The 23,563-nt window shown below is 38.9% G+C and overlaps 1 long non-coding RNA gene across 4 annotated transcripts in view; it reads right to left on the bottom strand.

Moving 5' to 3' along the window:
- The window catches only part of LOC122241264, a 34,328-nt gene extending 30,318 nt beyond the window's left edge, over positions 1–4,010 (bottom strand). For all 4 annotated transcript variants that reach the window (XR_006221302.1, XR_006221304.1, XR_006221303.1 and 1 more), the window contains exons 1-2: positions 3,909–4,010; positions 66–158 (exon numbers count right to left, since the gene is read on the bottom strand). This is a non-coding gene — a long non-coding RNA (uncharacterized LOC122241264). The remainder of the gene's footprint in view (positions 1–65; positions 159–3,908) is intronic.
- Between the last annotated feature and the right edge of the window lie 19,553 nt (positions 4,011–23,563).

Below are 23,563 nucleotides of genomic sequence, written 5' to 3'. Positions count from 1 at the left end.
AAATTACCCTAATTGTTTTCAGGCTTAAAAAAAGATTTTGATCAATAAAAAGTCTTCATCCTTACCCTTTAGAATTTTCTAGATGGTAAAATGTTACCATAATCCCCAGAGCCTTCTTCTGTTGTCTGATCTCTCATATAAGCTCTCATTTTGGGGGTCTGTAAAACACAAGCATTGAACATAAAAGTTGCTCTCCAGCACATTCTTGAGATTACACTTTATATTCATAATTGAAAATTCAGCATCAACCCCCATTTTATCACACCTAATGATTATCATAATTCCCTTCTTTCAAACCCAATTATTTTTCAATTAGAAATTCAAATGGTTTTTCAAGTTTCTATCTTCACCTTAAAATGACAGAGGCACTCCACACAGACTATTTCAGCCACAATTTGAAATACTGTGTAATGAGGATATTTTTAAATGTCAATTAAAATATTGTGATAAGAAAACCAAGTCCATTAATGAAATATAAGATGATAAATATCTAATTATTTCTTGACGAAAATCTCCATTAGATGCTTTTAGCATTCCATTAATGTGTAGGAGAAACAGAATAGAGTTTTTTTTAAAAAAATCCTTTAGAGTTTTAATCTTCTCCCTCTGTTCTCCAAGATTTGTTAATTCATTTACAATCTGATTGGACCTGTTGGTAGCAGGTGAAGCAGGAGAAGGACTCAGAGACAGGAGAAGCGATATGTGTTGAGGACTGAGGACAAGGAGGCAAAGTGTGGTAACTCAAAGGAACTTGATTAGTTTAATTTGATTGGAATCCAGAGTGCATAAGGAAAAGCAACAAGAATCTTTTTCATTTCTCTCATTGAATCTTTTAAAAACAAAACCTGTAAGGCTGATATTATTTCCAGGAGGAAATTACGATTCAGCCTATGTAGGTGGCTTGCACCATTTCACAAAGTCCTGGAATAGTAGAGCTGGTCCGCATACTCATTTTCAAAATTCCAGGTCTTTGGTAAGCTTTTGCCTTTCCCATGGATGCCTTTCTCAATTTTCCTGGTGTGGAGAGAATGTCCTGGTGGAGTAAGTTGGAAAATGAATAGAAACTTAGAAAATAAGGGCATTGAAGGGATGTGTATCTCATTAATCACTGATGGTGAACAGTGTGGCCGATCCCACTGTGCTTGACTCAGAGACACCATTCCTGTGAGTCTTTACTGAGTGAAGAGGGGAATTTCAGGTTATGTTTCTATACAGAGAGATAATTCCAGAAGATAGACCCTTTAGTCAAGAACAATTCTAAACAATGATGGGTGACTATGCTGTGCTGCCTTGCTCTTTGATGAATAATCATACTATATTGTCATCCGGAGTTGAGATGGATGTTCGTGCACAGATAGCCCCAAACTTTAAAATTAAGCCATCTGTTCAGTAATAGTTTAGCATGGGAACATTTTTTATCAACACTGAAGAAGTACAGGAGTAGTATATGAATGTGCGGACATGACACCATTTCTTTCACTGATCGACCTTTCAAAGGACAAATTGAAATATCCCGTAGTCTTCTCTACAAGCATTTATTAAACATATGTTGCATGTGTAGGTGTAAATTTGATTATTTTGTTACACACATACATCAAAGATTTAGCTCCCCTCTAGAAGTCATTTATAATATGAACAGCGAGTAAAAATTAGCCCACATTTGGGGAAAGCATAAAAGTACCAATTCCAAGTAAGTCATTAAGGGGGCTGTGAAGTTTTGACAATATTGGCCCAGGGCTTCATCACCTATTACTCACGAGATTTCAAACATGCTACTTAGCATCTCTTTCTCAGTTTTATTTTCTATAAAATGGAGACAATGTACTTTATTACCTATGTTATTATTATGATAGATGATATGCATGCAAAGTGTCTAACACAACTCTCAACAAATATTAAATACTCAATAAAAGCCAACTATGTATTCATAATCATTTATTATGTTTTAATTACTAATTATTTACCAAATAATTAAATATTTACTAAATAACTAGTAATTAATAAATTGTTTGTAATTATAGCTAAATTTTTTTTATGATCTCAGACAAGTAGTTACTTTTTGGGTAACCAATGTTGATGCGGAATCAATCTCAACAGAGGATCCTGAAGATTCCCTTCAGGCAGAAATCTTCTGGCCCCAGTTGAAAAGATCCAAAAGATCACATAATATCATGTGCCACTTTGCTTCTCTGGTTATCCATACATACCTCATCAGGGCTTCAAGTACTTTTTCTTCTTCTCATTTCCTTTAGTATACTACATTTGTCAAACACCTGCCCTTGTGTGCTGATGAGTGTAACTTGAACTAGGACACAAATTACCTTGACGCCCTGTTACAGAGATTGGAAATGCTATTTTCATGTATCTGCTAATAGCCATCCTCCCCAATAGCGCCCATGTGACCTTTAAATATCACAGAAGCTAAGTGGCAGAGGAGAATAATAATGGCATTTTAATTGATTGGTAAATTATTGAGCAGCATTAGCTAATCCACCGTAACACTTCTTCTCTCTGCCCCACTCCATCTCGCTGGAACAAATCATTATGCTCTCTGGAGGGTTCCTGTTTTTCTTACATGTGAGTCTATGATCCATTTGACCCTGTCTTCTGTGGTGTAACATATAGGCTAGCTAAAAGAAAGTGCAGATAAATGTTGGAGAAAATAACTGTGTGGAAATCATATGCTAAAAAGCAAATGTCATTGTAGACTAGGTCTCACTGAAGTTCTAACTATTCTGAGTAAGTGATAATAGTACTCTGAATTTATTCTTGCTATTTTTAAAATGATTTTTAAATGAGTTTAACAATTAATTTCAAGTCCCTTTGGACATTATTTTCTGGGGTTCCTATATTTCTGACCCTGGTAATAATTACCAAGCTTTGATATTAATCTCAAGTGAGTGACTATGTGACCCTTGTCCCATAATATGGCATTACTATCTTTGGAAGCATTTTATTTAAAGACAGCCAGATGTATTCCTCCCTGCCCAATAAAATTCTGACCTCATGAAAATTTCCAAATCATCTTAACCCATGCTGAGTTTACTCCTTCCTGGAAATATTTAGAATTTTGTAATCCATTATCAGGAAAACCTTACAAGTCTTTGATATGTTTCGGAAGCAGTGGGAAGTGTGGTAGAAGTGGGGAAACACAAAGTCATCAAGAGCAGTCTGACCATAAGCACTGGATTCTCATGAACCTCAGTTTCTTACTCTCAACAGTTCCATGGAGTCATGAGAAAGAAATAAGAAACCTGCAGCTCCCTGTACTAGGAGTTTGGGGTGGCCCCTGGCCTATGCAGCACAGACACTCTTGATGGCCCAGGCACTCAGAGTGTGGTCAGCAGATAGTCCCTACCCCCAGCAGCAAGAGCGGTCATCTGTCCAGGCAACCCACATCCAATGACTGATTATCAACCAAGTTAGTCCAAAGTAGTAAAGCTCTAATTATCCTTCTATGTTCCCATATGGACCCCAAAGCTCCTACTGGGTTTGGCAAAGGCTTTGTCAGGCTTGTGTCACAGTTGACCTTCTCCTGCCTGGTCCTGGTTTCTCACCCGCTCTCTTATAAATGGTGATCCCTAAAGTATATCCCCACCCACCATTGTGTCTTATCATCTGATTCCAGAGAATGAAACCTGAAATGGTACTGACACACACTAATCTTACAGTTGAATTTTTATGTCCTCCCCCAAGGACAGGAAACCAAGCCTTCTGCATTTTCCTCTTCCTCTCCTTTGATGAGACCTTTCAAGCTAATATCACTCTCTAGTCTTATCACTCTCCATTCCCAACTACACCACCCCCCAACAATATAAGCATTGAACTCTGGGCTCCTTCAGCAGTCTCTCACATTTATTTGCCCTATGTGGCATGTCCTTCTCCTAAAAATGCCATAATTCCTTTACCTCCTAGAACATTTAGTTCTGCTTTCAATCCTCTGAGAAAATTTCTTGGGCCCTTTGGTTTGTATTTGGTGTTTCCATGACCATCTGGGCTTCCTTGTGCAAGTAATGATTGTGCTGTGATATACATGTTTATGTTTATCTCCCCTATTCATCTGTGAACTCACAGTAGGGGGTGATGAGACAGTGAAAATCATACTCTTCTCCATAGCAACAGTTCCTAGCACAGGGCTGGGGTGTGTTAGGCATTTAGAATCATTTGTGGAAAAGACTGGAGGGATAAGCAACTGAATTAATTAACAGTTGATACTTTTTCAGTGTCATATTATTAATCTTCCCAGATTGCTCCCCTCTTACTGTTACCATTAGTGTTTTTGAGGTGAAGATACTTCTATATGATTCCAAACCAAAGGACTGGACTATGTGTCTATCTATCTGTCTCAAGAAACGTTCAGAGGAAGAGATTGGCTATGTGCTATTTCTGCCTGCAGAGTTTTCAAAAAACCATGTGTCACAACTAAAGCTTCTGTACCCACAGATACACTTATGCTGGCAGTGTGTGGTGTGTATGTAACCTTCTCTCTCATTTGATACTAAAATTAGCTCATTAAACAAATAACTTATACAGCTTACACAAGTTCAGTATCAAGATGGCTGTTGGGATTTAGAAAGCTCTGGGGAACAACAACTTGCAATGACTTCAATGGGTGGGATGGGAGGGGAAGCATGTACTGAGAAGTGAGTTATAAAGCCAGAGAGAGAGGCAGCATCAGTGCAGTGGAGTAGATATGGCAATTCAGGAGCAGAGGAGGAAGAGAGAGAAAGACTTATACTTCAGAGTCAGGTGACTGAGGTCTGAGGCTCATTAGGCTCATCTGGAAATGGGGATAATACTTAATTCATAGAAATGTGATGAGTATGTTTTATCCTCATTGGTGAGGGTTTTAAATATGTTTGGAATGTTGGCATAAGCAATATGAACATCAATGAGTACTTTCTATCGGTCTGACGACAAGATGGTTGACGACTTCACTTACTTCCCAATTCTACTTAGGAACAGGCCTATCACATGACCAGTCATGTTTAGACCAGTGTTCTTGGCCATGAGGAGTGTAAATTCTTGTAGAGCAGGCTTCCTTCAACAAGCCTGCACGCCTTCCTACAAAACGGGCAGGGGTTCTCGGAGGACCTTATCCAACTGAAATCACCAACATTTAAGAAATGGTGTTTTCTGGGGCACCTGTGTGGCTCAGTCGGTTGAGCATTTGACTTCAGTTCAGGTCATGATCTCGAGGGTTCATGAGTTCGAGCCCCGGGTCAGGCTCTGTGCTGACAGCTCAAAGCCTGGAGCCTGTTTCAGATTCTGTGCCTCCCTCTCTTTCTGCCCCTCCCCCCCCTTACACTCTGTCTCTCTCTCTCTCTCTCAAGAATAAACATTAAAAACGATTAAAAAAAAAAAGAAATGGTGCTTTCCCTTTGAAAACAGACTGACTTTATTTGTCTTGGATTTTGTGGTTTCCCTGAGTATTTATAATGAATGTACAGCACCAAGCTCTTAGCCTCTGGAGGGATGAGGCTTCTCTCTCAGTGTCAAGTCCCAGTTGTAAGAGATCTGGGCTCCACTCACCTTCTTGGGCCATTCATAGAGTGCAGATAGTCTTTTCAATACATCCTTAAGAAACACAAATGGAAGAGTTATGATTCCTGCCCTCCTTGCCAAGGCCATCGGGACTCAATCAGATGCAAAGGGAATAAAAGTAAAGGAATGATAAAAGGAATCTCATTCAGCACTGAATTCTCTTTTTCAGCCCACATTCACCATTTAGAGCAATGAGAGTGAACTCACTTAATCCATGAGCTGTACAGTAACCTATCTACACTGCCTTTGGCAATTGCCTCACAGGCTGGCAATCTAGATGGCACTGGACTATGTTCCCATCCCTGATTTATATTACAACAAGTTGGGAGGTTGGGGGAGAAGAGGTGTGGACAGTGATTGGAGATGGGTCTTGAGTACGTTGTGAAATTTCCAGAATCACAGAAGCTAAGTCCTGGCACATTCTGATGTCAGATACAACAGCTCCTAAATGTTTATTACATGCCAGATACCCATTCTGGCAATGGGATACAGAGAGGCAACACAGTGATTCAGTTAAGGGTTGGGATTCTGTAGTTAGTATGCCTGGGGATGAGACCTGTCTGATCTCCTGACATGCTGTAAGGCTTGGGAAACTGTCTCCTAGTCTGTGCCTCAGATTCTTCCTCTGTACAAGGAAGATAAGAAAAATACTTGCCATAGGGTTGTTGCAAGGATAAATGAGTTAATACAAATTAGGGACTTAGAACAATGCTTCAGTAACTTCTCAATAAGTGGTAGCTACTATAAATATTAATGAGGAGAAAGATAGGCCAAGTACCTCTGCTTCCTCTAGCTGCAGCTGAACTCCAGATTCTACCCCCACTGCTTCCCTCCCCAGATGTGGCATTTGGTTCCCTTGTCAATCTTTGCCATTATCAGTGACCTTGAATTTTATAGCTGGCCCTGTTTCCTGAATCTGCACATTCCTCAATACTTAGTCTTGGGGAAGTCTTCCGAAGACTTCCTACCTTCTCACCTCCACCTTCTTGCCCTCAATCCAGTCATATGCAGCATTTCCAAGTTCTAATTCTGACAAAGTTGGACTTCCTGTCTATGATCTCAGAGACACATCATTTAACATAATTTAACCTCAGTTTTCCATCCATGATAGAGGAGCTAGACATTAATTAGATAATTAATGAATTATTTAAGGTCTTTTTCAACTTTAATTTCCTGTAATTTATGACTATAGCCTGTTAGTCATTTAAAAAATAACCCCATTCTACCTTTTGAATCTAAGGCAAACATACTAGATGTTCCCCCAATATGGAAGTGAAGTTCAGCATTATCAAGGTTAAGAGCTCTGGACCCAGGTCATAACGGAACAGGTGTTTGTCCATGGTGAACTGAGAAACCACTATCATGGGCTGAGCCTGACTCCGTGTCAAAGGAAAGCCAAGGATATACTGGGGCAAGTGGATTGACAAGAAGTGCTTGTCCTGATGTGTTTCTTGGAGGCCAAAGTTAACAATGAATCTGAGGCCCAGACAGTGGGCAACGGAAGAATAACCTGGAAGCGAGTGCTCCAAGCAAAGGCCAGAACATCAGAAAAGACAGAAACTCTGGGGACTCTTTGTGTTAGGGGTTGCTCTTAGGCGGATTTTATTTTCAAAATGCTCAACAGAGCTGAGCAATGCTATTTCCTCTCCCAGAACAAGAAACACAATTCAGTCAGTAACCTGAAAGGAGCAAATACCTCAGTATCTCCTCCTAGATTTCAATAGCACAAAAATCCGTGTGTGTGTGTGTGTGCGTGCGTGCATGTGTGTGTGTGTTTGTGTATGCGTATATGTGCAGGCACAATCCCCTAAACTGGAGTCAAATGAGATATAAAAAGTATTCAAGATGAAAACCATTTGGAGCACATTAAACAAAGTGGAGTCCGAATCAGGAATCCTGATGTTTTGTTGTTTCTCTCTCCTTTTAACCTCAATGTGGTCATTTTACAGATCTCCACAGTGTTCGATGCTTTAATTTTCTTCCCTGTGTATAATTTGTTTTCAGTTGAAGTAACATCTGTTTCTGTAGATAATTAAGTTATTAGATGCCGATCAATTTAATAAAGCCACAAGGCTTTCCTGACCTCTTTATGCATAATCAATGAATTTAGATGCAAAATGTGAAAACTTTACTTTTTTAAAAATGATCTAAATCTTCCATTAACACAGTCATTTTGCAATTATGTGGTGCTTGCAATCAGAGAGCTATGCAAACATGACATTATGGAAACAAAGATTATTTAGTCATTATGGGGTAGCAAGAGAGACTGGGAAAGTAGCTGATCTTCTTTGTCCTTGAACAACAGTTTCTATCTTTATTACCTGAAGTTCTTTTATTTTATACCTCCGATAGTTAATGTTCCTATCCCACCTGTTATAATAGGTGTCATTTCTAGAGTGTTCTAGGCACTTTGCATATATTTTCCACATTTAATTTTTCCTGGCAATCCTGCAAATAATTATTAATATTTTCCATTTTGCAGATGGCTGAGACAGGCAGGCAATTCATCAGGGCTTCCCAAGTGGAGTCAGAATTTAAACCTTCAGCCTCTGGACTCTGGAGTCCACCTCCTCATTGCACCACTAATTGGTGGCCGTTAGCCATTAGCACTGTACCCTGCTTCTTGTGTACTTATCTGTGTTAATTGGGAGGGGGGTTGGGGAGGCAAGCAGCTTTGACTCCCATAGATTCCCAAAGTCATAATGTATCCAAGATTCAGAATTCTGTTTCTGGGGTTCCAACAATTCATAGGTAGACCACCTTCACTATAAGAAGTGGAAGTAAACTTTCAAGTTGATGGGAGAGCAGTGAAAGAATGAATCAGGGATGAAATTAAATATTTTTTAATGTTTATTTAATTTTGAAAGAGAGAGAGCATGCAAGCATGATTGGGGGAGGGGCAGGAAGAGGAAGACAGAGGATCCCAAGCAGGCTCTGTGCTGTGAGCCCAAAGCTTGAAGCGGGGCTCAAACTCAAGACTGTGAGACCATGATCTAAACCAAAATCAAGAGTCAGCCACTTAACTGGCTGAGCCACCCAGACATCCTGTGAATCAGGAATGAAATTAGACACTACAGGTCACCATGATAACCTTCCAGTCACTACAGAATGCAGAAGATTCCTTTTTTTAAAGCCAAAATATATCTTGTGACTTTCACCTTAACTTTATGTGCCAAATACACATGGGAATATAAATTAGCAAAAGACTCTATTTATGTTTTTTCTGCTAAATGTAATAATTTTTATTTCCCTTAAGACATTTTTTTTATGTCGGGTTTCCTGAGTGGCTCAGTCAGTTAGGCAACTGATTCTTGATTTCAGCTCAGGTCATGATCTCACAGTTCAGTTCATGAGATTGAGTCCCACCTCAGGCTCCATGCTGACAGAACAGAGCCTGCTTGTTCTCTCTCCCTCTCTCTCTGCCCCTTCCCCACTTGTGCACATGCACACTCCCTCTCTCAAATAAATACATAAACATTATTTTTTAAAAAGAAATTTTTATGTCATTAATAAAGACAGTAACACAAAAACAGCAAAAACAGTTGTGAAGTGTAATTGACAAGACAGAAATCACCAAGGATGTGAACCTCCTTATAGTCCTTCCAGGCTCAACACATCAGCCTTAGTTTTCTCAAACATGTGGAGAAGAGATTACATCTGTTCTCTGTACATCTATCTGTTACATGGTCTTATTATGAAGATCAGTGAGGGAGTGTAAAATGCAGAAATTCTGAAAAGTGTAAAGAGCCAGATATGTATAAAGTTTTATTTGGTAATACATTCTTGTTAATTTCCATGTGGTGAGAGATTTCCATCTGATGGGAGTCATCATTTCCGTTGTGCTCATTCCAAAATAAACTAATGATTTTATCTGCGAAAGTTAAATGAAGTTGAAGTGGTACTGTTTCTAATAAATTCTTCTCTTTCCTACAGAAATATAAATGAAACAATCAATTCATAAGATTACTAACTGTTCTTCCCTGATCTGTCACCATGCCACATCTTTGAGAGGCAAGATGACTGAGTATGACCATAGCACAAGGCTGTGTTTTTCTAACTTTCCAACAACTGTAGAATTAGAATATACAGGTCTTTGGGATTAGCAAGTGGTATTTCAAATGTGACTTGCAAATGTATCTTAGTTTAGGCACTAACTATACAATAATAATTTCATGTATAATTTTAATACTAAACATTGAACAACTGTTTCGATTTTGAACAACCAACGATTTTGCCTGTCAATTCTTATGACCATGTAATGCTGCAGGTAAATCTCTAATTGCCCCTGACATTCTTGCTTTGTAAATTTGTTATCTTATTTTTGGGGTTTCCAGGTTTTCTATTGTGAAACACACCTGTATATATAAAGTTTATTGCTGTGTGTTTGATTATAATGACCTTAATCACCTTTTTTTGGCATGTAAGATCACAGAAATTTCTTTTTGGGGGGACAAGTAGTGAAAAATTAAAAGAGGCCATGAAGGAAAAACAAAGTCCTTTCAGAACTCTCTGACTCTTAGCATACAGAAAAGATGAGTATAAACTCTGGTTTAGCCTTTGGTTGACGCAATCTGGATTTCTGCCTATTGTCTTGGTGGTCCATTTGGTTTAGTGTTTTTCCATTGACTTCCCATATTCCCCCTCCCCCCCACCAATAACTATGTTTTAAAATTAAAGTATAAATTATACACGGGAAAGTCTAAAACCCTTAAATGTACTATGCTTTGCGTATGTATGCACCTGTGTAACTACTGCCCAAATGAAGATACTGGAAACCTACCAACTATTGTAGGTTTCCAGCTACTTACAGACTCCTCAAGAGCATTCCAGCTGACATCTCCCCAGAGGGATTCAGTATGTCAACCTCTAACACCATAGATTCGTTTTACCTGATTTTGAGCTAGATATAAATGGAATCATAACAAAGTATCATTGTTATGGTTACACTAAAATAAGCCAAGGGAGGCTCTAAGGCCTCCACTTTGTACTTACTTTAAGCTTCTTTCACAGTCTTCCATAGTCATGTATGAAATGTGTGCAGAAAACAGTTCTTGCTTTATGCATGATTAGATCTGAAAGATGATTACACAGGATGTATCTTTCTTTTCCATATCCTTCCAGACACAAGGTTACTAGTGACTCCCTTCCAAGGAGCACATGCAGGGGACACACATTAAAACAAAGTGCCTTTAGGCAGGAGCAGCTGGCCACATCTAATTCTTTTGGCTCTTGGGATGTGGGTGAAGAAGTATTCATCACAGTTCTCCATGATGGCCACTTGATGACCTCCCATGGTCCGTGTCATAATCAATAAGATTCACAAAGCCACTAGGATCGCAGTCGGTTGTGTCAGTGGGAAGTGAAGGGAAACCATAACTTAGGTGTACTCTAAATGTGGTGGAAAAATAAAAAGCTGAGCAATCCTGCTGTGGAGATGTATTGCGATTAATCTGAGCAGACTTGCTGCAAAGGCTTGGTCATTTATTATAAGGTGCACAACTATTTGTTGTGTGGTAACACCTTTTTTCTTCTCTTATAATAAATGTTTTCAGTAGTAATGAGCTCAAAAGAATGAGAGTGTGTTTGATGAAAAATTAAATGCTAAATTTTCATTTTTCAAAAATGTTGATGATGAGCATGTAAGGCACTAAGTATGTGTCAACATTTACTATCAACTGTGAGACATCGCAGTGTTATCACAAAGACATGAAAATCAAAACACAAAGATTAGCGGACTAAGCTTCATCATCTACTGCAACAAATAGTAATTATTTTAAGATGATGCCTGGAAATAATTTAATATTTGTATCTAGAGAAGGTGTGTTTAAATATTATTCTAATGCAATATTACCTTTTTTCCCCCTAGATCAAATGAACATGTGTTGTAGTGAACCTCCAGAGTGACTCCCAATGGTTCCTACTTCTTGGTATTCAAACCCTTGTGTAGTTCCTCCTACAGTCCCAGGTTAAGTTACATAAGACTGTATTTTCTACCATGAGTTGTCACTCTATTTTTCTCTCTCATATTCTTAGTTCTGCAAGGGGTCCAGGTGCCATGTCATAAGAACACCAACGCACCTGGTGTATCTTTTCTGAAGAAGCGTATCATCTTATGGTAAAAAACGCAAGTCTGACCGACAGCCAGAAAAAAACAAAAAGAAAAAATTGTAAGAGTAACCTTAATAATGTTTTTTAAAAGTCTCCTGGAATGTACACCACGGTGATGCTCCACTTTGCAAGCAGCCCATCTCCCTTCTCTAACTATATGATGTGATGCTGGACTTAAGAGGGAAAAAAAAAAAAATATATATATATATATATATATATATCAGCAAAAAGAGTATCTAGATCCCACTGGACCATATAAAGTATTTCATCTGTAGTACTCATTTAACATCTTTTCCCTTAAATTAATTTTTTCCTGAAGTGTTGAGATTGTTAATTTTGTATACGCCAGTTATAAAATACAGATGTCAAACATTTTAGGTGGAGAACATGAGTAAGAACAGGGAAGAGAAAGAATGATTATTTTAAACATAAGCCTTTTAAATAACCAATAGATTAAGACTGAAGGTGTTCACAACTACCAATAACTCCCTTATCCAATGAGGTCCCTAATGAGGGCTCACCCATTGGACACAACTCAGCACATCTCTGTCTCAGCCTGGCCTGTTTTTGCTTCCTCCAATAGAAACAATCAATCTCTCCCCAGGGCATGTTTTTTGTGGTTTTGATTTCTGCTTAATCATGTCTTCTTACTCGTCTTTATCTATTGCTGTGTAACAACACCAAAATTCAGTGACATAAAACAACAACCATTATTTTTCATGGTTTTGGGGGTTGACTGGGCTCTGGTGTATGGTTCTCCTGCACCATGTGGTATTGTCTTACCTGCCTTCAGTTGGGTTAGGTCGTGAGGTCTAAGAAGTTCGCACTTGCATGTCTGGTATCACACTACTCCTTCCTATGAGCTCTTCTACCTCAGTAGTTTGGTCTTCCTCACATCATGGTGATCTCTGCATCAGTCAGAATTCTTCCTTGGCAAATCACTTGAAGAACAAAAGCAGAGGCAACCAGGCTTCATGGAATTCTATTTATCAAAGGAACTTATGAGGCAAACCTAGATACAAGAAGACAGTAGGAAGAGATTCCATTTCTTAATGGGTAAGGCAGGTATCCATACACAATGAAAGAAATGTTGCTGACATCATCTTTGGAGAGTTTAACCTATTCATGGCTCCCCCTAACTCCACCTTACTCCTCATCTGCACTTTTTGACTATATGTTCTTTAGCTTTTAGCTCCCTGAGTCCCCCATCACATACCAAGCGTAACATCTCTGGTTCAAATTTCTAAGAGAAATAGCTAATCAATTAATTATAATTGTCCTTAGACAGAATAAACTTTCAAAGAGAAACATCTCACATGTCATTGATCAGTTTATACAAATTATTCTTGAACTTGGTGCTGGTTTTTCAACCAAAAAGCTTGGCTACGAAGGGCAAGAACAGGTGTTATAGTGAGTGACAGGCATGGGCTGCTTTATCAGAACAGGGCTGGGAGGTGTGGTCTTTTCCTTCAGAAGAGTGCAGTGACTGTGAAGAATGTACCTTGACCAGCAAGCTATCTCTTAACTAATGAACCAAAATGAGGTATTGATTTTATAGTTACCTGGTTATTTATTTTTCTCCATCTAAAAGTGTCCCTTTGCTAATCTGAAGCCCCTCTGCCCATGGGGTGAGGCAAAACAATCCATCACAGAAAAATCAAGACCGAGTTACGTTATTTATCAGCCTCTAGCATACTGGGATGCTTTTTCTTAACTTTCCACATTCTAAACAATGGAAGCATGAGGTCTTTCTGGAACATTATAGGTCTCTTTAGAATACATTTGAAATATAAAATTTACATAATGAAATAATCTCTTCATTGTAGTATGTTCCTCAAACTCCTTTCTCCCACACATTTATTTTCATTGCTTTAAACTTTAATTGTATTGGTTTGATTTATTTTCTTTATTTCTTTTTTATGACAGAAAACTTGATAATAAATTTGTACAAGTTTCCCTGTGATGCAGCCCTCTCATATATATACCTAGAAGTTCTTGCCTATCTGATGTCCAGAAAGAATAATAGTATAAGACAGCAAAGAATAATAGAAAGAATCCATAGTTCTATCAGAAGCCTGGTACCTAAGAAAACTGAGATTTTGTTACAAAGGACTTGCAACTCTTTTTTCATCTTTCTTTTTCTTTTTTTTTTATTTTTTTTTATTTATTTTTTATTTTTTATTTTTTATTTTTTAATATATGAAATTTACTGTCAAATTGGTTTCCATACAACACCCAGTGCTCATCCCAAAAGGTGCCCTCCTCAATACCCATCACCCACCCTGCCCTCCCTCCCACCCCCCATCAACCCTCAGTTTGTTCTCAGTTTTTAACAGTCTCTTATGCTTTGGCTCTCTCCCACTCTAACCTCTTTTTTTTTTTTTTCTCCTTCCCCTCCCCCATGGGTTTCTGTTACGTTTCTCAGGATCCACATAAGAGTGAAACCATATGGTATCTGTCTTTCTCTGTATGGCTTATTTCACTTAGCATCACACTCTCCAGTTCCATCCACGTTGCTACAAAAGGCCATATTTCATTTTTTCTCATTGCCACGTAGTATTCCATTGTGTATATAAACCACAATTTCTTTATCCATTCATCAGTTGATGGACATTTAGGCTCTTTCCATAATTTGGCTATTGTTAAGAGTGCTGCTATAAACATTGGGGTACAAGTGCCCCTATGCATCAGTACTCCTGTATCCCTTGGGTAAATTCCTAGCAGTGCTATTGCTGGGTCATAGGGTAGGTCTATTTTTAATTTTCTGAGGAACCTCCACACTGCTTTCCAGAGTGGCTACACCAATTTGCATTCCCACCAGCAGTGCAAGAGGGTTCCTGTTTCTCCACATCCTCTCCAGCATCTATAGTCTCCTGATTTCTTCATTTTGGCCACTCTGACTGGTGTGAGGTGGTATCTGAGTGTGGTTTTGATTTGTATTTCCCTGATAAGGAGTGACGTTGAACATCTTTTCATGTGCCTGTTGGCCATCCGGATGTCTTCTTTAGAGAAGTGTCTATTCATGTTTTCTGCCCATTTCTTCACTGGGTTATTTGTTTTTCGGGTGTGGAGTTTGGTGAGCTCTTTATAGATTTTGGATACTAGCCCTTTGTCCGATGTGTCATTTGCAAATATCTTTTCCCATTCCGTTGGTTGCCTTTTAGTTTTGTTGGTTGTTTCCTTTGCTGTGCAGAAGCTTTTTATCTTCATAAGGTCCCAGTAATTCACTTTTGCTTTTAATTCCCTTGCCTTTGGGGATGTGCCGAGTAAGAGATTGCTACAGCTGAGGTCAGAGAGGTCTTTTCCTGCTTTCTCCTCTAAGGTTTTGATGGTTTCCTGTCTCACATTCAGGTCCTTTATCCATTTTGAGTTTATTTTTGTGAATGGTGTGAGAAAGTGGTCTAGTTTCAACCTTCTGCATGTTGCTGTCCAGTTCTCCCAGCACCATTTGTTAAAGAGACTGTCTTTTTTCCATTGGATGTTCTTTCCTGCTTTGTCAAAGATGAGTTGGCCATACGTTTGTGGGTCTAGTTCTGGGGTTTCTATTCTATTCCATTGGTCTATGTGTCTGTTTTTATGCCAATACCATGCTGTCTTGATGATGACAGCTTTGTAGTAGAGGCTAAAGTCTGGGATTGTGATGTCTCCTGCTTTGGTCTTCTTCAAAATTACTTTGGCTATTCGGGGCCTTTTGTGGTTCCATATGAATTTTAGGATTGCTTGTTCTAGTTTTGAGAAGAATGCTGGTGCAATTTTGATTGGGATTGCATTGAATGTGTAGATAGCTTTGGGTAGTATTGACATTTTGACAATATTTATTCTTCCAATCCATGAGCAGGGAATGTCTTTCCATTTCTTTATATCTTCTTCAATTACCTGCATAAGCTTTCTATAGTTTTCAGCATACAGATCTTTTACATCTTTGGTTAGATTTATTCCTAGGTATTTTATGCTTCTTGGTGCAACTGTGAATGGGATCAGTTTCTTTATTTGTCTTTCTGTTGCTTCATTGTTAGTGTATAAGAATGCGACTGCTTTCTGTACATTGATTTTGTATCCTGCAACTTTGCTGAATTCATGTATCAGTTCTAGCAGACTTTTGGTGGAGTCTGTCGGATTTTCCATGTATAATATCATGTCATCTGCAAAAAGCGAAAGCTTGACTTCATCTTTGCCAATTTTGATGCCTTTGATTTCCTTTTGTTGTCTGATTGCTGATGCTAGAATTTCCAGCACTATGTTAAACAACAGCGGTGAGAGTGGGCATCCCTGTCGTGTTCCTGATCTCAGGGAAAAAGCTCTCAGTTTTTCCCCGTTGAGGATGATGTTAGCTGTGGGCTTTTCATAAATGGCTTTTATGATCTTTAAGTATGTTCCTTCTATCCCGACTTTCTCAAGGGTTTTTATTAAGAAAGGGTGCTGGATTTTGTCAAAGGCCTTTTCTGCATCGATTGACAGGATCATATGGTTCTTCTCTTTTTTTTTGTTAATGTGATGTATCACGTTGATCGATTTGCGAATGTTGAACCAGCCCTGCATCCCAGGAATGAATCCCAATTGATCATGGTGAATAATTCTTTTTATATGCTGTTGAATTCGATTTGCTAGTATCTTATTGAGAATTTTTGCATCCATATTCATCAGAGATATTGGCCTGTAGTTCTCTTTTTTTACTGGGTCTCTGTCTGGTTTAGGAATCAAAGTAATACTGCCTTCATAGAATGAGTCTGGAAGTTTTCCTTCCCTTTCTATTTCTTGGAATAGCTTGAGAAGGATAGGTATTATCTCTGCTTTAAACGTCTGGTAGAACTCCCCTGGGAAGCCATCTGGTCCTGGACTCTTATTTGTTGGGAGATTTTTGATAACCGATTCAATTTCTTCGCTGGTTATGGGTCTGTTCAAGCTTTCTATTTCCTCCTGATTGAGTTTTGGAAGAGTGTGGGTGTTTAGGAATTTGTCCATTTCTTCCAGGTTGTCCAATTTGTTGGCATATAATTTTTCATAGTATTCCCTGATAATTGCTTGTATCTCTGAGGGATTGGTTGTAATAATTCCATTTTCATTCATGATTTTATCTATTTGGGTCATCTCCCTTTTCTTTTTGAGAAGCCTGGCTAGAGGTTTGTCAATTTTGTTTATTTTTTCAAAAAACCAACTCTTGGTTTTGTTGATCTGCTCTACAGTTTTTTTAGATTCTATATTGTTTATTTCTGCTCTGATCTTTATTATTTCTCTTCTTCTGCTGGGTTTAGGCTGTCTTTGCTGTTCTGCTTCTATTTCCTTGAGGTGTGCTGTTAGATTTTGTATTTGGGATTTTTCTTGTTTCTTGAGATAGGCCTGGATTGCAATGTATTTTCCTCTCAGGACTGCCTTCGCTGCGTCCCAAAGCGTTTGGATTGTTGTATTTTCATTTTCGTTTGTTTCCATATATTTTTTAATTTCTTCTCTAATTGCCTGGTTGACCCACTCATTCGTTAGTAGGGTGTTCTTTAACCTCCATGCTTTTGGAGGTTTTCCAGACTTTTTCCTGTGGTTGATTTCAAGCTTCATACCATTGTGGTCTGAAAGTATGCATGGTATAATTTCAATTCTTGTAAACTTATGAAGGGCTGTTTTGTGACCCAGTATGTGATCTATCTTGGAGAATGTTCCATGTGCACTCGAGAAGAAAGTATATTCTGTTGCTTTGGGATGCAGAGTTCTAAATATATCTGTCAAGTCCATCTGATCCAATGTATCATTCAGGGCCCTTGTTTCTTTATTGACTGTGTGTCTAGATGATCTATCTATTTCTGTAAGTGGGGTGTTAAAGTCCCCTGCAATGACCACATTCTTATCAATAAGGTTGCTTATGTTTATGAGTAATTGTTTTATATATTTGGGGGCTCCGGTATTCGGCGCATAGACATTTATAATTGTTAGCTCTTCCTGATGGATAGACCCTGTAATTATTATATAATGCCCTTCTTCATCTCTTGTTACAGCCTTTAATTTAAAGTCTAGTTTGTCTGATATAAGTATGGCTACTCCAGCTTTCTTTTGGCTTCCAGTAGCATGATAAATAGTTCTCCATCCCCTCACTCTCAATCTAAAGGTGTCCTCAGATCTAAAATGAGTCTCTTGTAGACAGCAAATAGATGGGTCTTGTTTTTTTATCCATTCTGATACCCTATATCTTTTGGTTGGCGCATTTAATCCATTTACATTCAGTGTTATTATAGAAAGATACGGGTTTAGAGTCATTGTGATGTCTGTATGTTTTATGCTTGTAGTGATGTCTCTGGTACTTTGTCTCACAGGATCCCCCTTAGGATCTCTTGTAGGGCTGGTTTAGTGGTGACGAATTCCTTCAGTTTTTGTTTGTTTGGGAAGACCTTTATCTCTCCTTCTATTCTAAATGACAGACTTGCTTGATAAAGGATTCTCGGCTGCATATTTTTCCTGTTTAGCACACTGAAGATATCGTGCCAAGCCTTTCTGGCCTGCCAAGTTTCAAAGGAGAGATCAGTCACGAGTCTTATAGGTCTCCCTTTATATGTGAGGGCACGTTTATCCCTTGCTGCTTTCAGAATTTTCTCTTTATCCTTGTATTTTGCCAGTTTCACTATGATATGTCGTGCAGAACATCGATTCAAGTTACGTCTAAAGGGAGTTCTCTGTGCCTCTTGGATCTCAATGCCTTTTTCCTTCCCCAGTTCAGGGAAGTTCTCAGCTATAATTTCTTCAAGTACCCCTTCAGCACATTTCCCTCTCTCTTCCTCCTCTGGGATACCAATTATGCGTATATTATTTCTTTTTAGTGTATCACTTAGTTCTCTAATTTTCCCCTCATACTCCTGGATTTTTTTATCTCTCTTTCTTTCAGCTTCCTCTTTCTCCATAACTTTATCTTCTAGTTCACCTATTCTCTCCTCTGCCTCTTCAATCCGAGCCGTCGTGGTTTCCATTTTGTTTTGCATTTCGTTTAAAGCGTTTTTCAGCTCCTCATGACTGTTCCTTAGTCCCTTGATCTCTGTGGCAAGAGATTCTCTGCTGTCCTGTATACTGTTTTCAAGCCCAGCGATTAATTTTATGACTATTATTCTAAATTCACTTTCTGTTATATTATTTAAATCCTTTTTGATCAGTTCATTAGCTGTTGTTATTTCCTGGAGATTCTTCTGATGGGAATTCTTCCTTTTGGTCATTTTGGATAGTCCCTGGAGTGGTGAGGACCTGCAGGGCACTTCCCCTGTGCTGTGGTGTATACCTGGAGTTGGTGGGCGGGGCCGCAGTCCGACCTGATGTCTGCCCCCAGCCCACCGCTGGGGTACACAGTCAGACTGGTGTGTGCCTTCTCTTCCCCTCTCCTAGGGGCGGGATTCACTGTGGGGTGGCGTGGCCCATCTGGGCTACCTGCACACTGCCAGGCTTGTGGTGCTGGGGATCTGGTGTGTTAGCTGGGGTGGGTAGGCAAGGTGCACGGGGGGCAGGAGGGGCAGGCTTAGCTCGCTTCTCCTTAGGTGATCCACTTCAGGAGGGGCCCTGTGGCAGCGGGAGGGAGTCAGTTCCGCTGCCGGAGGTTTGGCTCCGCAGAAGCACAGAGTTGGGTGTTTGCGCGGAGCGAGCAAGTTCCCTGGCAGGAACTGGTTCCCTTCGGGATTTTGGCTGGGGGATGGGCGGGGGAGATGGCGCTGGCGAGCGCCTTTGTTCCCCGCCAAGCTGAGCTCTGCCGTCCGGGGACTCAGCAGCTCTCCCTCCCTTTGTCCTCCAGCCTTCCCGCTTTCCGAGCAGAGCTGTTAACTTATGACCTCCCAGACGCTAAGTCGCGCTTGCTGTCGGAACACAGTCCATCTGGCCCCTCCGCTTTTGCCAGCCAGACTCGGGGGCTCTGCTTGGCCGGCGAGCCGCCCCTCCGCCCTGGCTCCCTCCCGCCAGTCCGTGGAGCGTGCACCGCCTCGCCGCCCTTCCTACCCTTTTCCGTGGGCCTCTTGTCTGCGCTTGGCTCCGGAGACTCCGTTCTGCTAATCCTCTGGCGGTTTTCTGGGTTTTTTAGGCAGGTGTAGGTGGAATCTAAGTGATCAGCAGGACGCGTGGTGAGCCCAGCGTCCTCCTACGCCGCCATCTTCCCTCCCCTCCCTTATCTTTCTTTTTCTAAACAGGTGCTATATATACGTCTCTGGTCCACTCTGACGCTGTGTACTTTGAAGCCGTTGATCCTAAACTGAGAATAAATAGAGGAAAAGAGTTTTCATCCACCACATTAATCCTTTGTTTTATTACTATTACCCATTGGGACTTTACTAAATATTTGAGATATCTGCCTTCATGAAGCTCAGATAAGAGAAAGAGACATATATGAAAATGAATATGCTTTGTAGGACACAGGCCACAAAGAAAAAAGTACTCATTCTGCTGAGGAAGGAAAGAGCAGAAAAGTCTTCACGGAGGAGACAAATTGAAATGTGGAGTTATATATTTTTAATGGACATCCTGTTAATCTTCATTGTTGTCAGGACTTGATACTGTCTTTCTTTTCATTTATAGCCTTAAAGTGGACTTTTTTTGTGGGATATGATTTCCATTGAGATATTTTCTGGGACTTAATTTTTAAGTATGTTAATTCATTTTTCTTATTGATTTCTAGCTTAATTCCACTCTGGTCAGAAAACATATTCTATATTATTTCAAGGATAAGTGATTTTTGAAAATTTTCTATGGGTGTTTATATACATATATATACACATATATATAATTAATATATACACTATAATACTATATTATTATGTATATACTATACATAATAATAATACATAATAATACTACTATATTATTAATGTATATACTATACACCTATATATATATGTATATATATGTGTTTATATATTCTTAGGAATGTTCAAATTATCTATATCTTCATTAATTTTTGTTTACTTATCTTACAAGTTACTGAGATAGTTATATGAAAACATCTTCACTATTATTTTGGATAAGCTCTAATATTTCCCATAATTATGTCTATGTTTTCTTTCTATGCATTGTCTGTGGAATTTACATCAGTAGTTGTTCTGGAAATCTGTAAAGTGTGAATGCTCATATGCTATATGACTGAGCCATTCCACAATTAGGTATAGTTGACAAAGAAACGCTTGCTCGTGTGCACTAAGAGACATGTAAAAATAATTCAGAACAGTAGTATTCATAGCCTCAAATTGGAGATAATACAAATGTCCCTTAACAGTAGAATAAGTAAATAAATTGTGGCATATTCATCCATTCAAAGGCATACCATAGAGCAATGAAAAATAACAATTGATAGCTATACTATATACAAGTACCACAGACAAGGCTAAGGAACAGAAGGCAAGTGTGTACCATATGACAGCTTTTATATAAATCAAAACCAGGCCATAGAACCTAGTGTTAGAGCTCTGAAAAATTATTACTTGAGAGAGGATGGTCGGAAAGTAAGTGAGAAGGGACATGAGAGTGACATTTGGGTGATACTTTAATTTTATTAAATTGGTGTCGATTCAAAAGGATTTAGCTTTCTGTTCATTGAATGGGATATTTATGATCTGTGCTTATCTCTGCATATTTGATATATCAATTCAAATATACATATATATTTAGTTTATATACTAGCAGATGTGTATATAATGAATGTGTATATATGAATATAAGAGCATGAAGGGTATTCCAGACACAGAGAGAATCACAATCCAAGGAACAGACAATAAACAGCAAGGTCCTTCCTGGCAAATTCAAAGACTTCAGCACCAACAGACAAGAGAAGGAGAACCACAGTAGGAAATGGCTGACTAACCGTTCACTTAGCGCACCATTGGTTTGTATGTTTCCTTCATGTTTGCTTCCCTCAGATGAAGAAAAACAGCCCAAATCTCAAAACACCACTTTGTTTTCTTTAAGAACATGGATCCCAAGACAAATGAATCTCAAATGAAGTCAACAGCACCAAGGAATGAACATCAGTGTTCTCCCAAATTTGTATAAGAAATACTCTGTGCTGGGGAGCCTGGGTGGCTCAGTCTGTTAAGCATCTGACTTCAGCTCGGGTCACGATCTCGCGGTTTGTGAGTTCAAGCCCCACATCAGGCTCTGTGCTGACTGCTCAGAGCCTGGAGCCTGCTTTGGATTCTGTGTCTCCCTTTCTGCTCTGCCTCTGCTTGCTCTCTCTCTCTCTCTCATAAGTAAATAAACATTAAAAAAAAATGTTTTAAAGAAATACTCTGTGCTTGTGTCCTCTACATATTGATTTTGTAATTCATAAATCTTCTAAATAGCACTGTTAACCCACAATATAAAATGTACATTATATATGAAAACTAGAAAGTTATAAAATTTTATATGAATAGAAATTTTGCCATTTTCTTTCAGCGTCTCGGTAGATCACCTTGAGAACCCCTTTGGAGAGTCAACTGTGAATTCTTTCTGAAATAGGCACTGCTTTATTACTAAGGAGTCTCCAGAAAAGCTGATAATAATGTGCTGTAATTCAGGATAAGGAGGTAACCTGTGCGCTTTGTCCCTAAGACAAGGTTTTCATGGTTTTAGAAATTAATTCGAGAGTAGAATCCTGGTTAGAAGAACTGACCTTCAGCACTAGTGGGAGGAAAACAGCAGGCATCTTTGACATCTATTAATTTACATTCTGGGAAACTCATCCTCCTTTAGGATTACTTTTTGGTAGAGAGTTCATGGAGGAAAAGGATTCTTGAATTGAATCTTGAAAGAATCATTACACTTTTAAAGGAAGAAAGTAATGAACATTTCAGGGGCAATGGAAACTTGGGATTTAAAGGGGAATTTTAAGTAACGATTTAATTTTCTTTCTTTTTCTTGTAATTTTTTTAATTGTTTTAAATGTTTATTTATATTTGAGAGAAAACATAAACTCACAAACTGTGAGATCAGGACCTGAGCTGAAGTTGGATGCTTAACCGACTGAGTCACCCAGGTGCTACATTTTTTAAATTTTTTAAAAAATGTTTTATTCATTTTTGAGAGAGAAAGAGAGAGATTGGCAGAGTGAGAGGGAGACACGGAATCCAAAGCAGGCTTCAGGCTCTGAGCTGTCAGCACAGAGCACGATGTGGGGCTCGAACTCATGAACTGTGAGATCATGACCTAAGCCGAAGTCAGTTGCTTAACCAACTGAGCCACCCAGGGACCCTGATTTAATGTTATTTCTTAACTTGGGTTACAATTAACAAGTTCAGATTTATGTCATTTTATTGGATGAAATATTTATGTTTTATGCACTTGTCTTTTCAAACATCAAAAAGAGTAATTTAATAACGGAAAGGTTTAGAACATATGAAGTAATAGCCTCTAGGGGGCATCTCTGTTGAGAACATTGAGAAGGAAAACAAAACAACAAAAACTTCCAGGTGTTTTCCTAGAAAGGTCAGCAGGGCAGGAAAATTATCTCTTGAATTGTTGGTAGTGAAGCAAATAATGGAGCTTTCAAGTTAAGATTCCTGTTTATCTAAAACAAACAGGAGGCTCACCTGATGCTACTACTATATAAATTAGTTTCTCAGAGAATGTGCAAGAAACTAAATAAATCTCTTGAATTAGTTGCCATCTCTGTATTCACAGAGGCTGAATTATGCATGAAAGTAATGCTAACTGAAATTAAGACTTCTCAGCTTGCTCAAAGTGAGGAAAACTGGAGTCCCAAGGACATGCAGACAGATAACAGACCCTCACTCCCTTAAATGACACTGATAATATGCACATTCACACTTGAGTAATTCAATTATATATGAGTCAGAAAGTTAAAAAAGAAAGAAAAAAAGTGCAACATTTCTGGTTTCAGTACTGACTAAAGAACTTAGAAGAACTTCAAAGTCATTATTCACATCCTTATAATAAATACAAGCTGGGGTGCCTGGGTGGCTCAGACGGT

Source organism: Panthera tigris, chromosome C1 (assembly GCF_018350195.1).
Source record: "Panthera tigris isolate Pti1 chromosome C1, P.tigris_Pti1_mat1.1, whole genome shotgun sequence".
NCBI classification, from domain to species: Eukaryota; Metazoa; Chordata; class Mammalia; order Carnivora; family Felidae; genus Panthera; species Panthera tigris.
This window is presented reverse-complemented; position numbering and strand designations above follow the sequence as displayed.